Source organism: Macrobrachium nipponense, chromosome 4 (genome assembly GCF_015104395.2).
Source record: "Macrobrachium nipponense isolate FS-2020 chromosome 4, ASM1510439v2, whole genome shotgun sequence".
NCBI lineage: Eukaryota > Metazoa > Arthropoda > Malacostraca > Decapoda > Palaemonidae > Macrobrachium > Macrobrachium nipponense.
In genome coordinates this window covers 87,524,710-87,545,959 of record NC_061100.1, presented here as the reverse complement: position 1 = coordinate 87,545,959, position 21,250 = coordinate 87,524,710, and the positions used below count along the sequence as shown (strand labels likewise).

The 21,250-nt window shown below is 46.1% G+C and overlaps 1 protein-coding gene across 1 annotated transcript in view; it reads left to right on the top strand.

The window, feature by feature from the left end:
• Positions 1 to 21,250, top strand: part of LOC135211432 (GPI ethanolamine phosphate transferase 2-like) — a 468,113-nt gene that overhangs the window by 183,049 nt on the left and 263,814 nt on the right. The window lies entirely within an intron of this gene.

Below are 21,250 nucleotides of genomic sequence, written 5' to 3'. Positions count from 1 at the left end.
CCTTAGAGGTTGAAGGTTGACCAAGCAGGGAGACGGGGACTGCTTGCACCACCGCCCGTGTCTGAGAGGTCTGGAAAGGTTGATACTTCCTGACCCTCTTCCTACTCTTGGCTTGCGGTCCGGAGGTCTCCGACTTCCTCTTGAATGGAAGGCCCCAGCGGACACGAAGGTTCTGGTTAGCCCTAGCTGCCTCATTGATGACACTGTTAACCACGTCATCAGGAAAGAGGTTGGATCCCCAGATCGAAGCCTTAATAAGCTTGTTAGGTTCATGCCTGATGGAAGCATAGGTAAGTACATGCTTCCTGCAATTCCGCCTAGCTACCACAAAATCATACAGGTCACACTGGAAAGTCTGTAGCAGCGACTTTGTTAGGACCATTTCGCAGGTGCGGACCATACTTCCCCGTGGGGCCGTCACCACCTCTATAGATCTTACAGATGCCTACTATCATGTTCCGATAGCAAGACACTTCCGCCCGTTCCTAGGCTTCAAATTAGGAAACCAAGCCTACTCCTTCAAAGTAATGCCATTCGGGCTCAACATAGCCTCCAGGATATTTACAAAGTTGGCGGAAACAGTAGTCCAGGAACTAAGATCTCAGGGAATCATGGTAGTAGCCTATCTGGACGATTGGCTCGTGTGGGCCACAAGCATCGAAGCTTGCTGCAAAGCAACCGCCACGGTCATCCGCTTTCTGGAATACCTAGGATTCTAGATAAACAGGACAAAGTCCCGGCTAACCCCGGCGTCCCGTTTCCACTGGCTGGGAATTCAATGGGATTTGGATTCGCATACTCTATCAATCCCGCCGTTGAAAAGGAGAGAAATAGCCAAGGCAACCAGACAATTTCTCAAGTGCAAACAGACGTCCCGGAGGAACCAAGAAAGGATCTTAGGTTCTCTCCAATTCGCTTCAGTGACGGACGTCCTGTTGAAAGCCAAACTAAAAGATATAAACCGAGTTTGGCGTTCGAAAGCAAACAAGAGATCCCGGGACAGGCTAGCTCCGATCCCGGCGATCTTACGGAAGCGTCTCCGTCCCTGGACTGAAGTCAAGAATTTGTCAAAGACAATTCCACTACAGTTCCCTCCGCTGGCCTTAGTGATCCACACAGATGCATCACTAACAAGTTGGGGCGGGTACTCACAGTACAAAAAAGTACAGGGAACATGGTTCCTTCCATTCCGCCAGCTTCATATTGATGTACTAGAAGCTATGGCAGTGTTCCTCAACCTGAAAAAACTTCATCCTGCCAAGAAATCTCACATCAAGCTGGTGCTGGACAGTGCAGTGGTAGTACACTGCATCAACAGGGGAGGCTCCAAGTCAAGCCACGTGAACCATGTCATGATAGCCATTTTTTCACTAGTAGACAAGAACAAGTGGCACCTATCGGCTACTCACCTAGCGGGAGTAAGGAACGTGGTGGTGGATGCGCTATCACGTTCTGTCCCACTGGAGTCAGTTGGGCCTGTCAGCTAGTACGGGGGCTTCAGGTAGATCTCTTCGCCACGGAGTCGAACCACAAACTCCCTTGTTATGTGGCCCCCAACCTGGACCTGGCTTATGCCACGGATGCGTTGGCTATAGATTGGAATCAGTGGAAGAAGATTTACCTTTTTCCTCTGGTGAATCTTCTCCTGAAAGTCCTGAAGAAGCTCAGGACGTTCAAGGGTCACATTGCTCTAATAGCTCCCAATTGGCCCAAGAGCAATTGGTTCCTTCTTCTTCTGGAGTTGGGGCTCCGCCCTCAACGGATTCCCAACCCCAGACTATCACAACTAGTGCAAACGCGGACTGTGTTCGCTTCCTCAGGAATTCAGAAAGCCCTAACTTTATGGACTTCATGAAGTTTGCAGCACAGAGGGATGCTGATATCAGTCCTCAGAACATCATGTTCTTAGAATCTGATAAACATGACTCAACCTTGCGTCAATATGATTCAGCAGTTAAAAAACTGGCTGCATTCCTGAGGGACTCTAATGCACAAACCATGACCACGAATCTCACAGTATCCTTTTTCAGATCATTATTTGAAAAAGGTTTGGCAGCTAGTACCATTACTACTACCAAATCAGCTCTTAAAAAGATTTTCCAATTCGGATTCAAGATAGATGTAACAGATTCATACTTTACATCTATCCCCAGAGTTTGCGCCAGACTCAGACCTACTGAGAGGCCCAAGTCGGTGTCATGGTTCTTAAATGATGTTCTTAAATTAGCCTCGGATACTAATAGTACCTCGTGTGACTATCTATCCCTCCTGAGGAAAACACTATTCCTCATAAGTTTGGCCTCAGGAGCCAGAATATCTGAACTGGCGGCTTTATCTAGAGACCCAGGTCATATAGAGTTTCTCCCTTCAGGAGAAGTGTTACTTTCTCCAGATCGCCAATTTCTTGCAAAAAATGAGGATCCATTAGATAGGTGGGCCCCCTGGAAGATTGTTCCTCTTCCACAGGACCCATCCTTATGTCCAGTCACTTCATTGAAAGCATATTTAGACAGGACTGCCCTGATATCTTCTGGCCCTCTGTTCATTAGAGAAAAAGGTGGCACTATATCCCTAAAATGAATTAGACAACAAATTTTATATTTTATTAACAAGCCAACCCGCAGTCCTTCCCACGGGTACATGATATTAGAGCAATAGCTACCTCAATAAATTTTTTCCATCATATGAAATTTGAAAATCTGAAGAAGTACACAGGCTGGAAGTCTCCGACAGTATTCAAACGCCATTATCTTAAGTCCTTAGAAGCCCTTAAATTTCCAGCAGTAGCAGCGGTAAACACAGTTTCCCCTGACACTGCTGGAGTTAGTAGTAAGTAGTCCAGCTTATGTCTCTCCTTTGCCTTCTCCTTCCTACCGGCCTCATTAGTATTCTTGCCCTAGCCCAGTTACGTCACAGTCGTACTGGTCCTTGGATGTAATATATTGTACATATTGATTATTTCATAAATACCTTTCATCTTAATGTATGATTACTGTGATGATTTGAATTTTGTCTAGTTTTAAGGTTGTATTGCCATTATGTTACCTGTTTGTAACCTAATTTAAATTATAAGCAACTAACTTTAATTGTTTTTGATTATCCCTTTATAGCTATTTATGTACTTCCTCTTCCCAAGCTTGGCGTTTTCTTGTACTATTTCACGGAGCAACACAGGCTGAGCCCAGAAAAGGGATTTTGACAAAGGAAAAATCTATTTCTGGGCAAAGGACCTGTGTCGCCCAGTGAAATCCCACCTTACCTTTCCCCCCCTGTCTAGGCCAAGCTTGGGTGCTATCTGCAGGAATGACGTCAGAGGCGCTAGCCGTAACGGTAGCGGGTAGTGATCCTTAGGTCGGCTCCTCTCTAGTTGAGGTTTTGGAAGAAGGAAGAGGCTAAATGGAAAAGGACCTGTGGCAGTGGTTTCACTCGCCCCAGAAACCATACCGACACCTTATAATAAAGGTGAGCGAGCCAGAATAATCTGGCATTTCCAATTTAGCTTTTCTCTGGTATTAAAGCAATATTTTACCTTAGAAATAGTGCTAAAGGAACCTATTTCACTGGGCGACACAGGTTCTTTGCCCAGAAATAGATTTTTCCTTCGTCAAAATCCCTTTTCTGGGCTCAGCTCGTGTCGCTGCGCGAAATATCCTTTAATCTATTATTTCTAGGGTAAATGTACTAACACATACCAGAGAATAAATAAATAAAGAAAAAGGTCAGTATAACTGACTCGCTCACTCTCCCAGAGAGTGTCGGTATGAACACTATGGCGAGTGAGACCACTACCACGAGCCAAATGCCAATAGAATTCTCCCACTACAAAATCCCCCAAGAGGAGAGCCGACCCACAGAGTGGGCAGCACCTACTACTACTACTCCATCCCATGCTGCCGACTGCTGCGCCTCTGGTGGACATCCTTTTCAGTTAGCGCACACGAGACACACGTGCCATTTTCTTATCTGTGTTTTTGTGCCCTTTCCTTTGGATTTTATTACCATGGAGCGTGCAGCCATCGCAGCAGCTAAGTTAAGTACTCAATGTTTATTGCTAATTGGTTTTTCCGGCCCTGAGCACGTATTTGCCGTTTTTTAGGTATAAATACGGTCTCTAGGTCGGAAGCATGGCAGCATGTTTCTGCCTCGTGGTGGGTCCGTTCTGGGTCGCCCATACCCAGAACTTCCCCTGGCTTTTGTACGCTCTATTTTTATTATCCGCTTTGTTTAGGGTAAGGTCTACACGGTTTTGTCATGCATGCATGTCTTTTACCTTATGTAGGCTCTTCCATCCAGACCCTAGCCACGGCTCTTAGTATCGGCCTCGGCTAGCTTTGAGTGGTAGACTTGCCTTCGGGTTAGTCGTACACTCCTGGATTTTTTCTCCTACTATTTTGTTTTCTTTCTTTCATTTTGTTATTCATTTTGTATATTTATGTGATATTGTTAGGTTAGTTAGGCGTCTGGCTCGCTTAGCCTAGGTCATGGCCCATTGGGCCTCTATGTTACCGCTTTTCAGCTCGGTTGCTTCCCGATAGCATCTCTCTGATCAGTTGGTTGTGGTCTAGGCTTAGTTGTTGTTCTTATCGCCCCGTGGTCACTATGTGATCACGAGGCAGCCAGACGCCTGTCCAGTCACCTTGCCCCCCTCCCGCTCTTCCATAGGGTCGGGGGGGGTGGTTAGGCCTGCCCATGCTCGCTCCGCATACCCGAGCCTGCTCCTCTCTCCCCCCAGGCGGAGGGGTGGAGGACGGGACAGACCCAGACTGGACTCGACCTCTCCGGCTTCTCGGTCCGGTCGGATGGTAAGGTGGGGGGGACTGGCCTTTCCCCCCCTCCGTTACTACTCCATCGCTCCGTTACTAGCCCGAGTCTGTATGCCCCTTGCTCTTTCCCACCTTACTAGGGCTCCTTTACCACCGGAGACCTGGCATCCAGCGGAAAGGTGCTAGTCTACCCCACGGGGTGGACCGGAACATACAGTCGGTCCCTTCTAACCTCTCCGTTTCACTGAGTTATACACTCCGCCACGCACTGGACTTAGTCCGGTACGTTCGAGCTTTAGGTTTAAGTTCTATTATGTTAAACTATTAAGTTTATCTTAAGTACCTTAAACCATTCCCCCTCCCTTCATGTTTCACCGGATACCTCCGGGGTTTATAGCCTATTCAGGCGATTAAGGGAGGGGCTATGCCCAAATTTTTTTCCGAGCTCCGGCATGCAACGGAGTTCTTCTGTCCTTTAGCCTGTAAGTGATGTTCTTTAAGATACTCATGTGTCTTTCCACTTACAGACCACCAACTGTGAGCATCCGGGATGCGCCGCCACACTTCAGGACCCATGTGGACACGAAGTTTGCCGGTCCCATGCTCCATGCGCGACTCCGCACGGGGACATCCAGGTCTGGTACCATGAGACGTGTACCATATGTTACGATCTGGTGAGCCAGCTTTTAGACGGGGTAAGTATACCATCTCCGGTAGCTGGTCCTCATCTGTTTTAGTGCTTAAGTTTTACATCAATCACTCTAACTTAAGGTAAATTCAAGGGGCCTTATAGCCCCTATAATTTTAAGTTATGCTTTAAGTTAGTTTAGTTTTAAGTTATTCTTAAATCTAATCAATACCCTCTCTTCCAGGCGCCGGCCGTGAGGGATACCGCACTGGCAACCCTGCGGGCCTGGGTCGGCGGTTTCGGGAAAAACGCCGCCAAGGGTATGCCCTACATCCTGGAGAAAAGGTTGGCGGTACTAATCTTCCCCGGAGGCAAGGCGACAGGATACGTCGATCCAGTAGAGGCTGCCCCGACTATCGCCTTTATCCAGCAACAGCTGGCTGCCTCATTGACTGACCAAGGCCAGGACATCTCCTCGGAAGTCGCGACGTTGGATATCAATGTAGAACCTATGGTAGGTGTAGACGACCTGTTGGTCGAGGTAGGTAAGGTGGACACCCAAGGGATATCCTTGGGTGCAACTGTTTCTTCTACTCCTGCAACCTCTCCATCCTTCCAAGGCTTTACGGGTGACGAACTATATACTCCTCCTGACGCTTCAGTTAGACCCAAGGTCAAGGGTCAAGCAGTGAAATCCTTGACAAAGACGTCGTCGTCGTCTAAGAAGACGGCTTCGGCGTCATCTTCCTCTCGTAAGTCTCCGGCTAGGAATCCCGGAGCAGAGAGATCTAAAGCTTCTGGGTCCGGCTCTAAGTCCTCGAGGAGTAAATCCTCCAGAGAGAGATCTCACACTCCGGCAGAGTCGTCAGTTCCGCTACCTTTGGTTCCGATTCAGAGCCACCCCTCCACCTCCGCAGCAGCTCCGGCTTTGGACTCCAATGCTGGTCTGTTACAACAGGTGGGCGACCTGGTTGGATCTCTAAAAAGTAGCATGGAACAAATGATCTCTCGGTTGTCGGATAGGATTACTTCCCAAGACAGCATTATAGCCGGACTGAGCCAAGCTCCTCTAGCCTCTCCTCCACCTTTCAATACAGGTGGAGCCCAGCTTCCCCCGTATGACTCTCTACCTCCGTTCTCAATGAACAACCCTTGGAGAGTAGCGTCATACGCCCCCTTCCAAGACGGACTCATTTCTATCCCGGAATGTGGAACTCGGAGGATCGAGGACTTCGAGTTCTACCCGGAAGACCTTCAGCCTCCGTTCATCGGCTACGCAAGGCTCACCGCCTCAGCCATGACTCGGGATGATAAAGTTCCAAAGGAGACAGTCCTCTATTCACGTGACCAGGCTCAGAGAGAATGGCTCAGGTGTCTAGAGGACATGGATTGTTCCAATACGAAAATCCAACCTTTCAAGAGTCCGTTTACGATCTTTACGATGGATGAGAGTATCCCGCTCCCTTTCCTTACAAAGATCGCGACGTCTACCATTCCAGCGGCCCAGAAGGGGGACCCCATGCCTCAACTGAAGGAAGCAGATCCTACATCTCCGTTACTTCCTTCAGCGGAGAATTGTGGGAAGACTTACCTAACACCTTCTCAGCTGGCAAACTCAAACCGGACTGTGCTATGGAGCAGTTTGGTGAAAAGAGTTACCTAGGCTTCCAGATAGCCTTATTCAGGCTGAATTTGACGCCAAATCACGGTTAGCCAGATCTATTAATTCCATGGCTATGACCGAGGTGGCTACCATAGCCTATGGCTCAGAACCGCTCTTCAAACTTATGACCAAATCTCTGACTCAAACGGTACAGTCAGATATGTTTGAGTTTGCCACTGCTAGGACGAATTGTAGGAAGCATGTCCTACAAGAAGCAACTATTCGGCACGAGCCGAATAGGTTACTTGCGTCGAGCATCTGGGGAGCAGACCTCTTCCCAGAAGCGATGGTGAAGGCGTTCAATCAGAGGCTACGAGGTTGAACCAGAGCCTTAAGGACCGTTGGGGTCTTACGGCCAAGAGGCGGCAAGAGCAAGCAGCTAGAGGTAAGGGTCAAAGGAAACCTAGACGTTTCCAGCCCTATCAGAAAAAGCAACCACGCTTTTCTCAGCAAGTTCCGGCTGTTCCCTTAGTGCAAACAGCCCAACCTTCCACCTCAAAGGCTCAATCACAGCCTATTTATGTTATCTCCCCTCAGCCTCAGCCCTCCACCTCTTACGCCCTCTCTCCAGCTTACAATCAATCCTTCGAGAGTCAAGCTTCACAGAAGTATGACCGCTCGGGTAAGGGAGGCAGAGGTAAGCGATCCTTTCGTGGGAGAGGATCGGGAGGTCCCTTTAATAGGGGAAAACATTTCAGAGGAGGCAGGGGAGGCTACCAGAACCAATGAGGAATTTCAGGTAGGAGGGAGGCTGTTTCACTTTCGCCACCGGTGGAACTTCAGCAAGTGGGCTCACAGCATTGTGTCAAAAAGCCTGGGTTGGAGCTGGTTAACGAACCCACCTCCATCCAGACCTTTCCGCCAACTTCCTTCCAAGGAACTGACGGAGTATGCGGAGGATCTCCTTCAGAAAGGAGCTATAGCGAGAGTCAAAAGGTTAAAATTTCAAGGACGCTTGTTCAGCGTGCCAAAGAAAGGCTCACAAAAAAGAAGGGTAATCTTAGACTTGTCCCGCTTAAACTTAGCCATTCGCTGCGACAAGTTCAAGATGCTCACGATCTCGCAGGTACGGACCTTACTTCCCCGTGGGGCCGTCACCACCTCTATCGATCTTACAGACGCTTACTATCATATCCCTATTGCAAGACACTTCGTCCGTATCTGGGCTTCAAGATAGGAGACCAGACATTCTCCTTCAAGGTAGTTCCTTTCGGGCTCAACGTAGCACCCAGGGTGTTTACGAAGCTGGCGGAAGTGGTAGTTCAACAACTCAGATCGCAAGGGATTATGGTAGTAGCGTATCTCGACGATTGGTTGATCTGGGCTTCAACAGTCGAGGAATGCAACAGAGCAACACTGAAAGTGATTCAGTTCCTGGAATATCTAGGCTTCAAGATAAACAGGACCAAGTCAAGACTCACTCCAGAGTCAAACTTTCAGTGGCTAGGCATTCAATGGAATCTATCCTCCCATACTCTGTCGATTCCATCATCCAAGAGGAAGGAAATAGCGAAGTCAGTCAAGCAATTTCTGAGTCACAAACTGGCGTCAAGAAGATCTCAGGAAAGGATCCTGGGTTCTCTCCAGTTTGCATCAGTGACGAACATCCTAATGAAAGCCAAACTGAAAGACCTAACCAGAATCTGGCGCTCACGAGCAAATGTCAGGTCCAGGGACAAATTGTCCTCAGTCCCTCTGATTCTAAAGAATCGACTCCGGCCGTGGGCGAAAGTCAAGAACTTGTCGGTGTCAGTGCCTCTTCAGTTTCCTCCACCAGGGTTCACCATCCACACAGACGCTTCATTAAGCGGTTGGGGAGGATATTCCCAGTTCAAGAAGGTCCAAGGAACGTGGTCACCTCAGTTCCGTCAGTTCCATATAAACGTACTGGAGGCAATGGCAGTGTTCTTGACTCTAAAAAGGTTACGTCCGCCAAAGTACTTCTCCCACATAAAGCTAGTCCTGGACAGCGCAGTGGTAGTACATTGCGTAAACAGAGGAGGCTCCAAGTCACGTCATCTAAATCATGTCATGGTAGCCATCTTCTCCCTGGCGGACAAGTTCAGTTGGCATCTCTCCTCCACTCATATAGCTGGAGTGAGAAACGTCATAGCAGATGCTCTATCCCGATCAGTACCTCTAGAGTCGGAATGGTCACTGGACAACAGTTCGTTCCAATGGATTCTTCAGAGAGTTCCAGGTCTACAGGTGGATCTCTTCGCATCTCAAGCGAACCACAAACTCCCGTGTTATGTGGCCCCCAACCTGGACCCTCTGGCCTATGCCACGGACGCCCTGGCTCTAGACTGGAACAACTGGGAGAAGATTTATGTCTTTCCTCCAGTGAATCTTCTCATGAAAGTGTTAAACAAACTCAGGACATTCAAGGGTCAAGTGGCTCTAGTAGCCCCAGACTGGCCGAAGAGCAATTGGTACCCTCTCATTCTAGAACTGGGTCTTCGCCCTCTTCGGATCCCCAATCCCAGGCTCTCCCAGTCAGTACAAACGAAGACTGTGTTCGCTTCCTCAGGGATTCTCAAAACCCTAACTTTATGGATTTCATGAAGTTTGCAGCGAAAAGGGATGCGAATATTGACCCTCAGAATATTCTCTTCTTGGAATCCGATAAAAGAGATTCAACTTTGAGACAGTATGATGCTGCTGTCAAAAAGTTAGCAACCTTCCTGAAAGAATCAGATATTAGGATCATGACAATCAATTCAGCTATATCCTTTTTCAGATCCTTATTTGAAAAAGGCTTAGCAGCTAGCACAATTACGACAAACAAGTCAGCCTTGAAAAAGATATTTCAATTTGGGTTCAACATAGACTTGACAGATTCCTACTTCTCGTCTATTCCCAAGGCGTGTGCTAGACTTAGACCTTCTGTAAGGCCTACGTCAGTATCATGGTTCTTAAACGATGTCTAAAGCTGGCTTCAGAAACCAATAATGACACATGCTCGTTATAATGCTCTTAAGAAAAAACCCTGTTTTTATTAAGCTTGGCCTCAGGAGCTAGAATTTCAGAACTGTCGGCTTTATCCAGAGATCCGGATCATATTCAGTTCCTTCCCACAGGGGAAGTGCTACTCTCTCCGGAACGTAGCTTTATAGCTAAGAATGAAGATCCTTTGATGAGGTGGGAACCATGGAAGGTACTACCCCTTCCACAAGATGTATCTCTTTGCCCAGTTTCAGCCTTACGAGCCTTTCTATCTAGGACCTCCTCATCCTCATCGGGTCCTCTCTTTAAGAGAGAAAAAGGTGGCACTTTATCTATTAAAGGCATCAGGCAACAAATCCTGTACTTCATTAAACAAGCCAATCCTGACTCTTTCCCAAAAGCACATGATGTCAGGGCAGTAGCCACCTCAATTAACTATTTCCAACATATGAACTTCGATGAGTTGAAAAAAGAAAAAGTATACTGGATGGAAATCGCCGACAGTGTTCAAACGTCATTACTTAAGTCCTTGGAAGCTCTGAAATTTTCAGCAGTAGCAGCGGGGAACATAGTTTCTCCTGACTCTCACTAATCCTTAGTAGAAGATCCAGTCCTCCTTTCTACCTGCCTCACCCAACAGTTCGTCTATTTCTGCCTTGTTCATTTACGGTCACCTTGTGTCTTAGCTGCTTTTATGATGATGTAGTGGGTGTCCCTTATTTTTTTGCTAGGGACACTCACATTTGATGATGGTTATTGATCTCGTGGATGTCATCTCCTTATTTTTATGCTAGGAGATACATCTTATTATAATGTTTACGGGTTTTGTATATTAAGTCATATACATTCCTTTATATTTTATTATTGTTGAGTTTGTTTTATTCAACTTTTGTGTTAATTGCTTTAGAATGTTTTGATACATTGCTTTACACAGATACCATTTTTGTACATATATGATACATTTTTCCTGTATATGTATATTACTTTAAGTTAAGAAATATTATTAGAATTAAGTATAAAATTAAGTAATATTCTATTTTGTATCACTGTGTATATGTATCTTTATTAGCAATTATATTGATTTATTTTTATTTTATCTTTTATTTGAGACCTTTTTATATTTTGTTAAATTTCTTTACAATCTTGTGCTATTTCTCTGGTACGATTTCGCGCAGCGACACGAGCTGAGCCCAGAAAAGGGATTTTGACGTAAGGAAAAATCTATTTCTGGGCGATTGGCTCGTGTCGCCAGCGAAATCCCGCCCTACCCATCCCATCGCCAAGATTGTCTGCTAACTTCAGGATGGCCACCAGAGGCGCAGCAGTCGGCAGCATGGGATGGAGTAGTAGTAGTAGGTGCTGCCCACTCTGTGGGTCGGCTCTCCTCTTGGGGGATTTTGTAGTGGGAGAATTCTATTGGCATTTGGCTCGTGGTAGTGGTCTCACTCGCCATAGTGTTCATACCGACACTCTCTGGGAGAGTGAGCGAGTCAGTTATACTGACCTTTTTCTTTATTTATTTATTCTCTGGTATGTGTTAGTACATTTACCCTAGAAATAATAGATTAAAGGATATTTCGCTGGCGACACGAGCCAATCGCCCAGAAATAGATTTTTCCTTACGTCAAAATCCCTTTATTGGAGAAACAAATCCACAGATGTACATACATACGTATATTTAAATTTAAAACTAAGGATTTTGGGAATCTGTTCCTGAAAGCTATCCTTAAAGTTTTAAATTTAAATTATACGTATGTACATTTACATAACTGTGGATTTCCGTTTGAAGACTCCTGCTACTATGAGTATTTTTTAATTATTATTATTGTTATTTTATTAAAAGTAATTGGTGCCTCAGCTGCATTAATTTTTTATTGGTTCTTCTCTACTTTCCTAGTTATGGTTTTCTTAATGTTGCTTAAACTGGTGAACAACGCATGTCTAATATAGGTACAGTGGTCCCCCCATATTCACGGGGGATGCGCACCAGACCCCCCCCCCCCCCCCCAGTGAATAGTAAGAACCTGCGAATGTTTGGAACCCCTATAAAAACGCTAAAAACAGCCTAATTTGTTAGTTAAAACTCAAGAAAAACCCACTAAAAATTTTTATACTTGCAGGGAAACGTTCTCGAGAGAAATCCGCGAATGTGTGAGTCTGCGAATCTGGAGAACGCAAATACTGGGGGTCCACTGTACTTATGAAAATCAATTTTAATTTTATTCAAGGATACTGGAGGCGGTAGGTAAACTTTCAAGGTATAACACGTAGAGTTTCTCAAGAGTAAAGTTAAATAAGAATTCCTTGGTAGGAGCCGCAGCGTTTCGTCTGGGACTTCAGACATCTTCATAGGTGGAGGTAGGTGATGAACTAAAGTAAGAGGGTGAGTCCGTCTGCTTTTGTACTGGTGGTGCAGCAGTGGTCTTCATGCCACTGCACTGCCAGTACAAAAGTAGATGGACTCACCCTCTTGCTTCAGTTTATCACCTTCCTCCACCTAAGAGGAGGTCTGAAGTCCCAGACAAAACGTCGTGGCCCTTACCAAGGAATTAGAATTTAACTTTACCCTTTAGAAACTCTGTGGGTTATACCCCGAAAGTTTAACTACCGCCTCCAGCATCTCTGAGTGAAATTAAAATTTACTTTCATAATTACCTATTTTAGACATGCCAACCTTCAGTGTGTGTTGCTCACCAGTTTAAGCAACAATGAGGAAACCATAAATAGGAGAAAAACCTATATAAAATTAATGCAGCTGAGACAGCAATTACTTTTAACAAAACATGTTTAAAAGAAGGTTTACTTCCAGCATATTCTTATTATTGTTTGAAAATATTAATAAACATATACATCTTCCATAAAAATGCTCTCATCTCAGTAAGAGAGAGGAGTTATCCTTACTTGAAAGTGAAATGGAAAGGTCATTTTTATTTCTTTAAAATACTATCACATACGAATTTTGTAATTACAGTTATATTATTATTATCATTATTATTGTTATTTTGGTCTATCACAGTCCTCCAATTCAACTGGGTGGTATTTATAGTGTGGGGTTCCGGGTTGCACCCTGCCTCCTTAGGAGTCCATCACATTTCTTACTATGTGCCCTGTTTCTAGGAACACACTCTTCTGCATGAGTCCTGGAGCTACTTTAGCCTCTAGTTTTTCCAGATTCCTTTTCAGGGATCTTGGGATCATGCCTAGTGTTCCTATGATTATGGGTACAATTTCCACTGGCATATCCCATATCCTTCTTATTTCTATTTTTAGGTCTTGATACTTTTCCATATTTTCTCTTTCTTTCTCTTCAACTCTGGTGTCCCATGGTATTGCGACATCAATGAGGGATACTTTCTTCTTGATTTTGTTAATCAACTTCAGGTCTTTTGTGTGAGATATGTTATTTCCATCTATCGTTCTTTGAACATATCTCGTTCTTAGGGCCAATCTTGTCTGCTGTTATCATTCCTTCAGTTATCTTCTTTAGCTCTCCCCTTTGTAACCATTGCCATGTTTCATCGCTGGCTAGTTCTTTAGTCTGTCTCATGTATTGTCTGTGCATTGGATTGTTGTACCATTCCCCTGTTCTGTTTGTCATTCTCCTGTCTCTGTATGCTTTTATCAGTCCTTCATCCCACATTCTTGAGCCATTCGTCTTCACTGGTTTTCAGATATTGCCTCAGGGCTTTGTTCTCGATGTTGATGCAGTTCTCTATGCATAGTGGTCCTCTCCTTCCTTCCTTTTGTGTTATGTATAGTCTGTCCATATTTGCTCTTTGGTGTAGTGCTTTGTGTATTGTCATATGTTTCCTAGTTTTCTGGTATCTGCTGCAGAGTTCTCTGCCTTCGTCCATTCCATTGCTCCTGCGCTGTATCTGATTACTGGTTCTGCCCATGTGCTTATGGCTTTTATCATATTCCCGGCGTTGGGTTTTGACTTGAGTATCGCCTTAAGTCTCTGCATATATTCTTTCCTAATCATGTCCTACATCTCTTGGTGTTTTATATCCCCTCATTCCATTATTCACAGGTATTTGTATCCTGTCTCATCTATGCGTTTGATGTTGCTCCCATCTGGTAGCTTTATCCCTTTAGTCCTTGTTACTTTGCCCCTTTTGTATGTTGACTAAGGCACATTTTTCTATTCCAAACTCCATCCTGATGTCCCCAGATACAATCCTTACAGTCTGGATTAGGGTATCTATTTCCTTGATGCTCTTACCATACAGCTTGATGTTGTCCATGTACATCAGATGGTTAATTCTGTTGCCTCATTTCTTGAGTTAGTACCTAGAATCCATCTTCTGCAGTACTTTTGTCATGGAAATCATGGCTACTACGAAGAGTAGTGGGGACAGTGAGTCGCCCCGGAAGATCCCTCTCCTGATATTAACCTCTGCTAGTAATATTTCAGAGCTTGTAAGTATTGTATTCCAGTTGTGCATTGTATTTTTGAGGAGGCTGATGGTGTTTTCCTTTGCCCCATATATTTCTGGGATTACCTGTGTCGCCCAGTGAAATGTCCTTATAGCACTCATTTCTAGGTACTATAAGTAAATGCTAAATATACCAGAGAAAAAAGCCATATGGAATGCTGGGGTTACTACCCCCAGCTCGCTCACCCTCATAGGGCGTCGGTATAGCACAGGAGCGAATGGAAGCCATTGCCACAGATATTCTGCCAATTAGATCTCTCCTCTCTCAAAATCCCACGCCAGAGGGGTGCTGTTACACGGCCACCTTCCGTTCGCCACTACTACTTCTGCCAAGAACCTTCATTCCTTCATAGCCCTCGACATCGTTAAGACGTTTGTCTATTGCTAATATTCTTTGTGAATTTTCTAGTTATTATGTCTGCTGATCTGCAAGAAGCATCTTCTTCTAAGTTGAGTATTAAGTTTGTTGACTTTGAATGCGTTGTGCAATTGTACATCAGATATGATGTTGTTTATTTGAGTGTTGCTTGAGAGCGAGCGTTTTGTCTCTCGAGTCGGCCATTTAAATGTATTGTTGACCGCGTACTTGGTCTTCTCAACTTTTTATTATTGCGACATATATAAATATTTTTGTTCCCTCTTGCACATCACAGTATATGTTACTGTTGTTGTGAAATTTTACCATCTCGCTCCTGATGGGTTTCGATAGGTTGGTGTATCACGGGTTGAACCTTTACATTTATTAGCCTATTAGGGGGTTTCCCTCTTTCTCATCAGCCCTTCAGGAGCGATTTGGTTCCCTCACGAGAGTGCGATGATAAATTCTTGCCTACATCATGTGCGAGTATTGTGTTTGAGGCGACCTAGGCTAGCCTAGCGGCACGCCATTTTTCATTTTGGAATGTAAAGAAATTCTCAATAATTCGTGATGCTCATGCATGTAATGTAGGTGTTTTTATTTATTTTATTATATAATTATAATATTATATTGCTAATTGTATTTAGATGAGGTTTGGAGTCCTACACAAATATTTACCTATCCTTGGCGTCAATTTTACTTATCCTAGCCTACCCGACCAGATCTAGGTTAGGTTTTGGAAGGTAGGCTAGGCGATTGAGAGTACTTCTCGCTATCCTATTTGGTACTAGTCCTGGCTAACCTGACCAGACTAACAATTTAGTTTTGGAGGGTGATCCTTTACTAGAGAGTTCCTCTCTTGTTACGTAATGTAGGTGCTAGGCTTTGCTTACCTGACCAGGTCGATATATTCGATTTTGGAGGGTTAGTTTAGGCTCTAGAGTATCCTCTTTCGTTATGAACTAGTAGACGCCATCCTAGGCTACCTGACCAGATTGGGATATCTGATTTTGGAGGGTTAGGCTAGGATCGGATATGGGTTTGCCTTATTCGTCGGTACTTCCAGTAATTCCTTATCTATATTTTGTTAGTATAGCCTTGGCTATTACCTCCTTTAGGGTGTCAGTTGGCCTGCCATCTTCTGCCCCCTTCAGTTGTAGGCTATTCACGGCTTCTCGGAGGGTGGTAATCACCTGACCGGTCGCTGTTGCCAGGCGATTTCTAGTTTTGCCTTATTCGTCGGTACTTCCAATAATTCCTTATCTATATTTTGTTAGTATTTTGTTAGTATAGCCTTGGCTATTACCTCCTTTAGGGTGTCAGTTGGCCTGCCGTCTTCTGCCCCCTTTAGTTGTAGGCTATTCACGGCTTCTCGGAGGGTGGTAATCACCTGACCGGTCGCTGTTGCGAGGCGATTACTAGTTTACCTTTCTCCTTCGGGCTCTTCCTCCCGCTCCGGACCTGGTCCAGCGGTGCTTCATTAGCTCGCTGTCCCAGTAACCCTACCGGGGAACAGCAGCTAGAGCATCAAGCACTGCTCCAGGGGATTAGCCGGAGGAGGTTAAGGTTTAGAAGATTACGTAGTCTCTGTGGGTATTCTCCGGGCCTGTGTTATTGGGGCGAAGGGTGGTCTACCATCACACTCGCCAGAATGTTATACACCGGAGTTCTTAGTACCGCTGTTCCCGCCGCTCTGTTTTTCCATGTTCTCTGGTGTTATCACTGCTCCCCACTGCGGTGGGGGTGGAACTTGGCTTAGAGAATGCGTTTCCAATTGACTTGGAATTGCTACTCTACTCTGGTACACTCAGACTCAGGCTTAGGTTTTACCTTGTTTCCTGTTCTGCTCGTATCAGGCCAACTCTGCCATCATAGCTTTTGCGATAACGAGATTTTGGATTCCGGAGTAGGCGGAGACACTCAGAGAGTTAATGTTAAGGAAATCTTACTTTAGAGTTGATATTTCCTTTAGCTAGTTTAGTAGAACTAGTCTAAATGTACATATACCGCCGGAATTGTCTCCGGCGGAACTATTTTGATGATACTCATGTATCAATTCCAACTTACAGATGGTACGCTGTCTGGGTTGTTCAGCTGTTCTCCAACAACCACGTGGGCATGAGGTCTGCCGATCTCATGCTAGCTGTACGGTGCAGGTTGACAACATCCTAGTCTGGCATCCTGATGGCTGTGAAGTGTGTTACACTCTGGTGGAGAATATATAACCAATGAGTCGGTAGGTACCATTCGCACCTCAGTAATGTCTTAGTTTTGGATCATAGTTCCGGGCTTCCTCGGCACCATTGGAGGATCTGATTTCGTTTTCTCTTACAGACCTCTCTGGCGCTCAAGCCTCCTCACTGGCAAACCTTAAGGTCTGGGTGGGCGGTTATGAGAGGAATGTTGCCGCTGGATGCCCCTACGTGCTGTCGGAGGAGATGTGTTCTCTCCTTTACCCTAATGCTAGGTCTTCGGTAGCAGTAGCTAAGGAAGTGGCGGCCCCTTTCATAGAGAGGATCTGCTTAGAAACCCAGGTCCCCACGGAAGACCAAGAGGGCTTGTGAGAGGAGGTGACGGAGGAAGTAGCAGCCATCAGTCTGGATCGTGAGCCGATGACCATCGACTCTCAGGAAGAAGGTAGGGAAGTAAGTAAGGCAGGTGGTTTTAGTAGTAAAAAGATTGCTTGTAGTCCATTGACTTCTTCTTCCTCTTCCTTTCAGGGCTTTTCGAAGTCCAGAATCCTTGGGGATAGGTCTGGTTCTGTGATCCCCAAGGTGAAAACCCTGAAAAAGAAGTCCCTGCCGAAGGCTACCAGACCAGCTAAACCTTCTCCGGCGGACTCCGCCAGGTCGTCATTGGCCCCCAAGCCTTTGACTTCCTCGGCGAAAGCTACTCCCCCACCTAAGGGGTCGAGAGCTAAGGGTTCTGAAGCCAGACCGGCGGAGTCCGGCTTCGACCCTGATGCATTTGCTAATCTTCTCATGGAGAGGATGGGCAGTATGGTGGACACTAGATTCCAATCGATGTCCTCTCAGCTCGCCTCAAGTTTATAGACATCAGGGCAGTCCATCCTGTCTCTGGCTCAGAGGCTTCAGACTCAGGAGAGCTTGCTGGCCGGACTTATTCAGTCCGAGGGCACACAGCAGTCCTTTATTGTGCCGGATGCATCTAAGCTACCGCCATTCGAAGACAACAACCCATGGCGGTTGGCACTGCATGCTCCCTTTTCGAAGGGTATGCTGACAATTGAAGGCTGTGGAACCCGCCCGGTGGAAGATTACGAGTTCTTCCCAGCGGACCTCCAATTCCCCTTCCCAGGCTACGCCCGATTAGCCGAGGAAGCATTTGTCAGGGTAGACAGGGTCCCAAAGGAGACCGTGATCTATCCTAGAGATCAAGCGCAGTCGCATCCGCACCCTTTCGGAATGGAATTGCGTCAACACTAAGTTGATGCCACACAAAGGTTGCTACACCATGTTCGTGGTGGGGGATAACATCCCAACCCCTTGTACATCCAAGATTGCAGAATTAACTCTGCAGGCCGGAATGGAGGAGAAGCCAATGCGTCAGCTTCGGGAGACAGAGCCTACATCTCTGCTCTTTCCTGGAGATTTTGAGTGCTGGTTGGGCGCTTCGGAAACATTCACAGTGGACAGACTCGATCTGGAGTGTGCCTCCACACAATTTAGTGAACGTTTACCCAGAATTCCGGATGCCATGGTAAAGCCAGAATTCGAGGCAAAGTGAAGACTGAGTAGGTCGATCAACTCGGTCACTACTTCAGAGTTGACAGCTTCTGTCTACGCTGAAGAACCTCTATTCTGGGTCCTAACAAAGTCGCTGCTACAGACTTTCCAGTGTGACCTGTATGATTTTGTGGTAGCTAGGCAGAATTGCAGGAAGCATGTACTTGCCTATGCTTCCATCAGGCATGAACCTAACAAGCTTATTAAGGTTTCGATCTGGGGATCCAACCTCTTTCCTGATGATGTGGTTAACAGTGTCATCAATGAGGCAGCTAGGGCTAACCAGAACCTTCGTGTCCGCTGGGGCCTTCCATTCAAGAGGAAGTCGGAGACCTCCGGACCGCAAGCCAAGAGTAGGAAGAGGGTCAGGAAGTATCAACCTTTCCAGACCTCTCAGACACGGGCGGTGGTGCAAGCAGTCCCCGTCTCCCTGCTTGGTCAACCTTCAACCTCTAAGGCACGACCACAACAACAACAATTTGTACTGTTACAAAGTCAGCCAACTCGACAGTCCTCGAGTTCGGCTACTTTTGTGATGCCCCCGGCTTTCAATGCTTCGTTTGATGCGCAAGGGACGTTTCAAAACTATAACAGGCACACAAGGGGTAGTAGAGCAAGAGGAGCTTACCCGCACAGAGCTGGTTCCAGAGCTCTCCTCAGGGGCAGAGGTTTCAGAGGAGGCAGAGGAAGTAAGACCTCAACCAATCAATGAACCTCTCCAGGTAGGTGGGAGACTGTACCTCTTCCGGGACCATTGGACCTTCAGTACATGGGCCCACAGTATCGTATCAAAAGGTCTGGGGTGGAGATGGATAAAAGGGCCTCCTCCACCAGTCAGTTTCCACCAAATTCCAACGACAGACCTTCTAAACTATACCAAAGACCTTCTTCAAAAGAAGGCAATAAAGAAAGTCAGACACCTGAAATTTCAAGGACGTTTGTTCACCGTGTTAAAGAAAGACACGAACAAACGAAGAGTGATTCTGGACTTGTCCCATCTCAACTCATACATTCAATGCGACAAGTTCCGCATGCTAACCGTCTGGCAGGTGCGGACCTTGCTTCCCCGTGGGGTCGTCACCACCTCTATCGGTCTTACAGACACTTATTATCACGTCCCGATAGCAAGAAACTTTTCTCCCTACCTAGGCTTCAAACTAGGAAGACAGGCTTACTTGTTCAGAGTCATGCCATTCAGGCTCAACATAGCACCCAGAATTTTCATACATTCAACTTACCTGTCAGATATATACATAGCTATCGACTCCGTCGTCCCCGACAGAAATTCAAATTTCGCGGCACTCGCTACAGGTAGGTCAGGTGATCTACCGCCCTGCTGTGGGTGGCAGGACTAGGAACCATTCCAGTTTTCTAATCAGATTCTCTCTGTCGCCGGTAGTATCAACATTGTTGTTACTTCCTCCTGACTGGAATTCTTTTTTCACAACGCTTTTGATCATCTTTCGACTGATTTTTGGTGACGTACTTGGATCGTTGTTTGGCATTCGCTATCGTGGACTGTTTTTTGGACTTCACTTTGGATTTTCGTGAATATGTCTGATTCTAGTGTTAGCTTCAGAGTGTGTGTGAATGAGGGCTGTAAGGTGTGGATTCCGAAAGCTTCGGTAGATCCTCACACTACATGCAGGGGTTGTAGAATGGTTGAATGCTCAATTGAGAATACGTGTAACGAGTGTGAGAAATTGAGTGCGCAAGAATGGAAGAATCTAACTTCTTACTTGAAGAAGTTAGAGAAAGATAGAGAGAGGAAGGCGGCTTACAAAAGCCGAAAAATGTCTAGATCTCGTGAACTTTTATCTAGTTCTGTAGCTTCTTCTTCTTCTCATAATTATGCCCATTCTATTTCAGCCCGTTCACAAGTTAATCCCTCTGATTCTGCCTCAGAAATGGCGGAACTCAGAGCTTCCCTTCAAAGAATGCAGGAAAAAATGGAAGCATTGGAAGGTAAGAGAAGTGAATGTGGTTTCTCGAGTGATTTTAGTGTCCCCAGTGTAGTGGAGGGGGCGTCTGGTCGTCTCTGCGACGCTCCCAGGTCTAGACCTCTTCCAAGCTCCCTGGCCCAGAGGAGAAGGAAAGTCGAAAGCCGTACGGGGGTCGTGGAGAATCCCCAACGATCAGGCGTCCCTTCGGCAGAATCTTATACATCTCAGACTGCCAGGGACAGCTATAGGAAAAGCGTCCTTCGTGAGTGCTTTTCGTCATCTAGTTCGCCTTCTCCGAGAAGAGGATGGAAGAAGTCGAAGCTTTCACGTCCGCTGAAGAGGAATTGGAAAGAACCTGAGGTCAATTCTAGCCCCGAGCGCTTCTCTGAAGAGGATGCGCCTTCGGTAATGAAGAAGGCTAGAAAGGATTTAGATCCTTGGAATGTAGGAAACTCTCGAGCGCCTTCCAGATCTCCTTCTCCTGATTCGAATGAGCCTTCGACCAGGAAAATTTTGATGAATGTACAGGAGCAATTAGCGTCTTTGGTAGGAGTACTTTCTAAAGAGCCTACTCGTAAGAAAGATGATAGGCTTCCGATTAAGAGATCCAAATACCGATCTCCTGTCGGGCGCAACGAACCCTCCAGGGGAGGTGTCGCACAGGCGACCATCTCTGGGGGAAGCGGTGCGTTAGGCAGGAGAGAAGTGGAAAAGGAAGTAACTCCTGCCAAGCGTCTGGCGCCAGCTAGGAGCCAGGCGCCAGCTAG